Genomic DNA, 7,587 nt, shown 5'->3' with positions numbered 1-7,587 from the left:
CTTGAATGTAGAATTGGATTCTTTGACAAACAAATAGTAGCAGTATTATCACAAAAGATGGGAATACTGTTAGCATTAATCTGATAGTCTTCCAACTGATGTTTCATCCAAAGTAGTTGTGTACAACAACTTGCAGCTGAAATGTATTATGCTTCTGCTGTACACATAGCAATTGTTGCTTGTCTTTTACTTGCCTAAGATATCAGATTCTCTCCCAAGAATTGACAATTTCCACTAGTTGATTTTCTTTCAATCCTGTCACCAGCATAGTCAGCATCACATAATCCAACCAATTGATAATCTCGGGATTTCCTATACATGAGTCCAAGATTAGTTGTTCCCTTCAGATACCTGAAGATTCTCTTAACTGCAGTTAAATGAGATTCTCTAGGATCTGACTGGAATCTTGCACACAAGCATACACTAAATAAAATATCTGGTCTAGATGCAGTGAGGTATAATAGAGAACCAATCATACCTCTGTACAGCTTCTGGTCTACTTTAGTTCCAATATCTTCTTTGCTTAAGGTGCAGGTTGGATGCATTGGAGTGTTCATCACTTTACAATCTTCTAGCTTAAACTTCTTCAGAAGCTCCTTTGTATATTTTGTTTGATGAACATATACTCCTTCTTTGCTTTGATTAATTTGAGTTCCAAGAAAGAACTTTAATTCTCCCATCATGCTCTTTTCAAATTCATCCTGCATTAACTCAGAAAATTCCTTGCAAAGAGATGCATTAGTAGAACCAAATAGTATATCATCAACAAATATCTGCACAATCAGAATGTCTTTCTTAAGAGTCCTTCTGAAGAGTGTTGTGTCAACTTGGCCTCTCTTAAAATCATTTTTGATTAAGAAATTACTTAGTCTATCATACCAAGCTCTGGGAGCTATTTTCAAGCCATATATTGATTTCTTAAGTTTGTAAACATGGCCAGGATGCTTAAGATCCTCAAACCCAGGAGGTTGTTTGACATACACTTCTTCTTCAATGACACCATTAAGAAATGCACTCTTGACATCCATTTGATATAATATTATGCCATGATTAACTGCATAGGACAGAAGTAACCTGATTGCTTACAATCTTGCAACTGGAGCAAATGTTTCAGTGTAATCAATGCCTTCTTGTTGACTGTAACCTTGTGCAACAAGTCTGGCTTTGTTTCTGGTTACTTCCCTTGTTCATTCAGCTTGTTTCTGAATACCCATTTTGTTCCAATAATGTTCTTCTGATTAGGTTTGGGTATCAGATCCCACACATCGTTCCTTTGAAACTGATTTAGCTCTTCTTGCATAGCTAATATCCATCCATCATCTGAGAGAGCTTCATCAACTGTCTTTGGTTCAATTATTGATAGCAATCCTATCATAGATTCTTCTTGTCTGAAATGAGATCTTGTTCTTCTAGGACTGTCTTTGCATCCAATTATTAGCTCCTTAGGATGTGAAGATTTGTGCTTGAATTTTGATTGAACTACATGTTGAGTGTTATCTTGAATATTCTCAGAAGCATTTTCATTCTGTGCTTCTGGGTTAGGTTCAGCTTCTGAACTTGACTCAGCTTCTGGATTTGATTTAGCATCTGGACTTGACTCAGCTTCTGGATTCTTTTCAGTATCAGAAGGTTGATTAGATTCTGATGCATCTTCAGAATCATTTGCACCTGTAGTACTTTCAACTTGCTCTGGAGTTTCACTTCCAGGCTCTCTATCATCAAATTTAACATGCATAGATTCTTCAACACAATGTGTATCTGAATTATACACTCTGTATGCCTTTGACCTTTCAGATTAACCTAAAAAGATTCCTCTTTGAGCCTTGACATCAAATTTCTTTAGATAGTCTTTGGTATTTAGAATGTAACATGTACATCCAAACTGATGAAATTAAGAGATATTGGGTCTTCTTCCTTTGAAGAGTTCATATGCAGTTTTCTCCAACATAGGTCTGATATAGATCCTATTTTGGACATAACATGAAGTATTAACTGCTTCTGCCCAGAAATGTTTAGCTAAATTATTTTCATGGATCATGGTTCTGGCCATTTCTTGTAAAGTTCTGTTCTTTCTCTCTACAACCCCATTTTGCTGTGGAGATCTAGGAGAAGAGAATTCATGGACAATTCCATGTTTTTCACAAAAAGATTCAAATGACACGTTTTCAAATTCTACAACATGATCACTTCTGACTTTCAAAATTTTCAATTCCTTTTCAGATTGTATTTGAGTGCAGAAGCTGCTAAACACCTCACAAGCATAATCTTTACTTCTTAGGAATTTTAACCAAGTCCATATGCTGTAATCATCAACAATGACCAATCCATATTTACTTCCATATAAGGATGTAGTGTTAACTGGTCCAAACAGATCGATATGGAGTAATTCTAAGGGTCTGGAGGTTGATACAATGTCTTTGGATTTGAAAGAAGTTTTAACAATTTTTCCTTTCTGACATGCACCATAGAGTGCATCTGAATGATAATCAATGTTAGGCAGACCTTTGACAAGGTGTAACTTGCTGAGTTTAGAGATTAATCTCCAATTAGCATGTCCCAACCTTCTATGCCATACCCATTTTTTATCATTCATTGACAGAAGGCAAACTACCTTTTGATCAGCCAGATCAGAGAAATTAATCTTATAGACATTCTCAACTCTCTTTCCCTTAAAGGTAATGGATTTGTCATCCTTGTTGACTAGAGTGCAGTTGGTCTTACTGAACATAACATCATACCCATTGTCACAAAATTGACTGATGCTCAATAGGTTATGCTTCAGACCATCTACTAGCCAAACATTATTTATTGAAATGGAGGAATTACCAATAGTACCTGTACCAATGATTTTTCCAATTTTGTTGCCACCAAACTTCACTTCTCCTCCATCTTTCATGGTAAGGGTGAGGAACAAAGCTTTCTCTCCTGTCATATGCCTTGAATGTAACGCCCTAGTGGTATTTTATTTATTTTAGAATTATTTAAGGTCTTTTGTGTGTTGTTTTTAAAGTATTATATATGATTTATGTGGTGTGTGGAATTTATTTATATAATTTATTTAATATAAATAGAATAATAAGAGAAAATGAATTATTTTAGGAGGTTAGGGATTAATTGGAAATTAATAGTAATTAGGAGGGGTTTAATGAAATAAGGGAAGTTACACTTTGAGGGAATAAGGAAAGAAAGATTAGGAAAAATAATTGTACGTGAAAACATTTTGTGTTGGAGATAAGAACTAGAGAAAGCAAGAGAAAACAAGAACAAGGGGGAAAACTTAGGAGCTGATTTGCTGTGTTAATTCTTCCTACAATTCTAAGGTAAGGGTGGGATTATCCTTCAATGATCTTAATATATAAATTCTGAAAAATTAATTTGAAAGAATAGTTTTGCAGGTAAATTGAGAAATTAGGTTAGGAGAATGATTTTGAAAGAAAATGGAAGAATCATGTTTAATATATTGTAATTTGATATTCTGTGTGATTTCTTAACCTATGATGTTGCTGTTCTATGAATTTAGAATGAAATTAGGATTGGTGGAATGAATTGAGAAAGTTTGTATGATTATTGGAATATGTTGGATTGATGTTGTTATTGCATAAATTGTGTTTCCTTAGTTGCTTAGTTGTGTATAAGACCTGTAAACATTCCTGGAAAACGTTTTGGGTGATCAGGGTATTAAAATTGGGTTTTTGGAGTGATGAGAAGTCTGAAAATCGTAACTTTTACCCTGCCCAGATGAGTAGTCGCTTAAGCGAGCGATCAAAATCGCTGCCCAGAATTTGTCCTTAGCCGTTCGCTTAAGCGAACCGTGAGCGACCCGTAAGCGAATAACTTGTTTAGATACGACATTGTGTTCGCTTGAGCGAACCCGTGAGCGAGCTGTGAGCGAACGAAGCCTCAAATTTCCTGTAGCTGGTCGCTTAAGCGAGATGCCCTTCGCTTTAGCCAGCCTTTTTCTGAACCTTGCTCGTGAGCTAGGAGACCCCTTTTAGTGCTTCTTGTGTGTTTCCTTAGCTTGTATAACTCTTGCTTAGGTATCTAATCCTACTTTAACATAATGATGAATGATTTGGTTGATTTCTATGAATTTTTAGAGATGTTGAAAAGTGTGAACTAGATGAATGAACATGTTACATTAAGAGGAGTGGTGAGTCCACTGGTTGGGTAGTTGCATAAACATCAAGTGGGAGAGCTTCGGCTCTGGAACGCCTCGTCGTTCAAAGCGGTGGAACACTAGTTGTTCAAAGCGGTGTGGAGCGGTGAGGACTTAGGTCCTGCTGAGAATGCTTTAACCATTCGACAGCGGTGTGGGTCACGGCCCTGAATTATGGTACCACATGCATATTTGCATTTATTGAGGAGTATTAGATGGGGATGTCGTGTCATAACATGAGTTGCATTTTGTTGATTGGATTCTATTATGAATGACTGTTGTTGATTATAAAATAACTATGCTTATTGAATAATCTTTGATATTGTAAGGTGTTAGATTTTCAGTTGATGTTTTTATATATTATTTTTATTGATTGAGAATCTCACCCCTTCTGCTTGAAAATGTTGTCCTTCCTATGGGTAACTTGCAGGTGATCCTGAGTAGTAGGTGGTGACTCAAAGTGTCTAGGGCTCTGATACGTGGGATGGGATTTTATTGTTTTCTTTCATTCTATGTATCAAATTTTGGTTAATGTTGTGTAGCCCTATGATTGATGAATTATTCTGGTTGAGGCTTATATGCCAAGATATTATTTGGAGGTTAAAATAGTTGTTGACGTTTCAATGATAATAATATTCCGCTGCATATTAAACGACGATTTCTTTGGATATTTAATAAATAGATTTTTATATTCTATTTCAGAAATTTGAAAATGAAGTGTGACATGCCCATGTGGAATTATGACTCTGATGTGTGTTTATTTTATTTAAATAAAGTATATTTGGGAATGGGGTGTTACATTGAACACCCGCTGTCTAGGTACTAGGACCTTTGTTTCTCTTTTGCCCTTAGGCACACCTACAGTTTTGATCAATTCAGACTTAGGTACCCATATCTTCATGGGTCCTTTTGGGTTAGTTCTGGAGGTTTTACTTTTCCTCGCTTGTACCTTGGGCTGAGTGCTGAGTAGCTTATGATCATTCAATACTTTAGATTTAACACCTTTGGGTATTGTTTTCTCAGAAGCAACAACTGTTTTGTTCTTCTGACCCTTTGACTTTAGGATACTAGGTTCTGGTTTGATCAGACTCTGAGGAACATGTTCTGACCTTTTCAGAATTTTGATCTTTGTAGTCTTAGGATCAAATTTTGTCATAACCTTAGGCTTGAGGTTTTCTGGCTTTGATGTAATCTTAGCCTTAGAATCAGAAGCTTCAGGTTCTGACTGAACAACAGTTATAGCATCAGTACCCTCAGGCACAAAGGTGGATTTCAATTCATTCTTAATACAATCGCAATAGTTTTTGAGACTGTACCCTTTAGATTTCTCTTCAGAGTATCCAATCCTTTACCATTGTTCTTGTATATGATGTAGATCATAGAAGCTACCTTGCTTCTATCAATACCCGTCATTATAAAATCATCTAAAGCAATTTTATGTTTATTATCAGAACCTTTATCACACTTTTCTTGCAGCTTCTGACAAAGAATCTTGAGTCTGTCTTCATATGTGGTAGATATGAAGTTAAACCCTCTGAGTTCTTCTTCAGAAGCTTTCAGTTCCAATAAAGTTGTTTCTTGTTGTTTCATTAAATCAACATATTTTTCTTTTAAATCAGACAACTCATTGATTCTGTGTTCAAATAGTGATAAAAGTTCTTTAAGAGAATCAACAAGTTCTTGTCTGGAAATTTTGGAATATACCTCATTTTCATCTTCTGAATCTGATTCAGATTCTGATACAGCTTCTGATGACACTGTTGCCAGTAACCCCATCTGCTTCTTCTTTATCAGAACCAGATTCACTATCCAGATCTTCCCAGGTCGCCATCAAACTCTTCTTGATTTAATTTCTGAATTTGCTTGAGCTGAAACTTGGTTTCTTAGGTCTGCTCTTTGACTTTTTGATGAGCTCAAAAGCTCATTAAGTATGTGGAAAGAAACATATAAAAAAAATATATTTTATTCACGGTGTTTAATTGCAAATCATGTAGTGATAACTTTTGTGCGAAATTAGTTGAAATGTTTAAAACATGTTGGTCGTGAAAATCAGCTCTTGAACATGCAGAACTCTTTGGTTAGCTCACGTTTTTATCACTATATTTCAGTTACAAAATTGGGCTAAAGCTTATTGGTGGAACTTCATGATAAAATGTCATTATTTGGACATTAAAAAGGATTTTTAATTGAAGGGTTGACGTTGCTGAATAATCCAATTCATGCTCTTAATGCATTGCTCTACAGTTTCTCATAGCATTCATTTGTTGAATAATTTGGTCAATGATTTGTCATTAAAATATCATTATTTACAAGGCAAATGGAAATCATACGGTTATGAATAGAATTGGAACAATCAGGTCACATTTTGCCACTAGTAGCACATGGACATTCTAGTTGATGGTTATGAATCATGGCATCAGACTCTCTCTCCCCATTGGACCGTTATTAAAGAAAAGAAAGGACCAAGTCACATTTTGGCAAGTTGTTCACACCTTTTGGACTCCTGAATGTTACGTAGTAGTTTCTTATTATTAGGAAAATAATGGTTACTCTAATATGCCATTTATTTGCTTTATTTGAATTATTAAGTGTCATTTTAATTTATTAGAGTCCATTAGGTTACTTTGTGAGAACTCTATAAATTGTAACTTTCTCTATGAAATAAGATAAGTTGAATTTTATAGAATTTTACACATGTGTATTGAGAGCCTTGTCTCTTGTGGTTCTGGATTGAACCAACCTTGATCTTATCAAGAAATCATATTTCTTGTGGCGATCCTCGCATCCATAGACTTATCACTTTCTTGGATTAGAAAGTGTGGCGTCCCTGTCTATCAATTCCATTTCTTCATTTTTTTAGTCTTCTCACCATTTCCACCAACATTATTCATAATTTGCTTCCGACGGCTCCATGACACTCATCACTTTTCCTTCTGAAGATCAGGGCAATCAGCAATGAAATGACCAGGCTTCTTACAGTTGAAGCATCCCTTTTGATCTTCTTTCTTGGAGTTCTTATAACCACCCCTCTTGCTCAAAAACTTCTTCTGCTTCTTTTCCAGGTATTCAAGCTTGTTAGACAGCATAGCCATCTTCACAGATTGGTCTTCATCAGAATCTCCATCTGGTGATTCTTCTTCAGATTCGCTGGCCTTGTAAGCTTTGGAAGACTTTCCTTTAGATGGTAGAGCAATAGATCTATTTTTCTTTGAGGATTCTGCTCATTCAGACTCATTTCATGTACCTTGAGAGAACTGACAAGATCTTCAACACTCAAAGTGTTTAGATCCTTAGCTTCCTCAATGGCAGTTACTTTGGGTCTCCATCTAGAAGGCAAGCTTCTCATAATCTTGCTTACATGATCAGAAGCAACATAACTCTTCTTCAGTATTTGCATTCCAGATACTAAAGTTTGAAATCTTGAGTACATC

Source organism: Medicago truncatula, chromosome 6 (assembly GCF_003473485.1).
Source record: "Medicago truncatula cultivar Jemalong A17 chromosome 6, MtrunA17r5.0-ANR, whole genome shotgun sequence".
In the NCBI taxonomy this organism is placed as follows: domain Eukaryota; kingdom Viridiplantae; phylum Streptophyta; class Magnoliopsida; order Fabales; family Fabaceae; genus Medicago; species Medicago truncatula.
This window is presented reverse-complemented; position numbering follows the sequence as displayed.